We start from the raw sequence: 1702 nt of genomic DNA, 5'->3' as shown, positions 1-1702 counted from the left end.
GGCCGGCCCCTCTCTCTCTCCACTAGGGCCCAACAAGGCCCGTTAGTTCCGGGGGGGGGGGTTCCGGTAACCCCCGGTACTCCGATAAATGTCCGAAACCTTTCCGATGTCCAAACATAGTCGTCCAATATATCAATCTTTACGTCTTGACCATTTCGAGACTCCTCGTCATGTCCGTGATCACATCCGGGACTCCGAACAACCTTCGGTACATCAAAACACATAAACTCATAATATAACCGTCATCGAACTTTAAGCGTGCGGACCCTACGGGTTCGAGAACTATGTAGACATGACCGAGACACGTCTCCGGTCAATAACCAATAGCGGAACCTGGATGCTCATATTGGCTCCCACATATTCTACGAAGATCTTTATCGGTCAAACCGCATAACAACATACGTTGTTTCCTTTGTCATCGGTATGTTACTTGCCCGAGATTCGATCGTCGGTATCTCAATACCTAGTTCAATCTCGTTACCGGCAAGTCTCTTTACTCGTTCTGTAATACATCATTCCGCAACTAACTCATTAGTTGCAATGCTTGCAAGGCTTATAGTGATGTGCATTACCGAGTGGGCACAGAGATACCTCTCTGACAATCGGAGCGACAAATCCTAATCTCGAAATACGCCAACCCAACAAGTACCTTTGGAGACACCTGTAGAGCACCTTTATAATCACCCAGTTACGTTGTGACATTTGGTAGCACACAAAGTGTTCCTCCGGTAAACGGGAGTTGCATAATCTCATAGTCATAGGAACATGTATAAGTCATGAAGAAAGCAATAGCAGAATACTAAACGATCATGTGCTAAGCTAACGGAATGGGTCAAGTCAATCACATCATTCTCCTAACGATGTGATCCCGTTAATCAAATGATAACTCATGTCAATGGCTAGGAAATATAACCATCTTTGATCAACGAGCTAGTCAAGTAGAGGCATACTAGTGACACTTTGTTTGTCTATGTATTCACACAAGTATTACGTTTCCGGTTAATACAATTCTAGCATGAATAATAAACATTTATCATGATATAAGAAAATAAATAATAACTTTATTATTGCCTCTAGGGCACATTTTCTTCAGTCTCCCACTTGCACTAGAGTCAATAATCTAGATTACACAGTAATGATTCTAACACTGTAACGCCCGGATAATCAAGCTACAGTAATCCCACGCTAATGGTGCCACGTCACCACAGTTACTGTTGCTAAGCTACCGTTAGGTCAAACCGTTTCAAAATTTAAATTAATGTCAACAATAAAAGTTTTTCAAAATTTACAACAAAAATATTCGGGAGGTGTCGTATTTTGCATAAGTAAATATGGTGTAGTAAACACATTTTTATAAAATGCCTAAATAATTTAAATTGAAATAAAACAGAAAAGCAAATAAATAAAAGAAAGAAAATACAAAAGAGAAAACAAACAAAAAAAGGGAGAAAACCCCCTAGGCCGTGGCCCAACTGGGCCAACCCATCAGGCCCAGCCGGCCACCCACTTCCCCCCTTATCCACTCACCACCCCCACCCACTCCACCGACACCCCCACTCTCCCCTCCCTCTCCCGATCCAGATCGGATCGGGCTCGACGCCGCCGCCTCGCCCTCGTCCGTCACCGCCTCGCCGGAGCGCGTCCTCGCCGGCCTGCCTCCTCCTCCTCGCCGGACTGCCTCCTCCACATCGCTGTCGTCCCC

The sequence above is a fragment of the Aegilops tauschii genome, chromosome 4, assembly GCF_002575655.3.
Source record: "Aegilops tauschii subsp. strangulata cultivar AL8/78 chromosome 4, Aet v6.0, whole genome shotgun sequence".
Lineage (NCBI taxonomy): Eukaryota > Viridiplantae > Streptophyta > Magnoliopsida > Poales > Poaceae > Aegilops > Aegilops tauschii.
Note: the sequence above shows the minus strand (reverse complement) of the source record.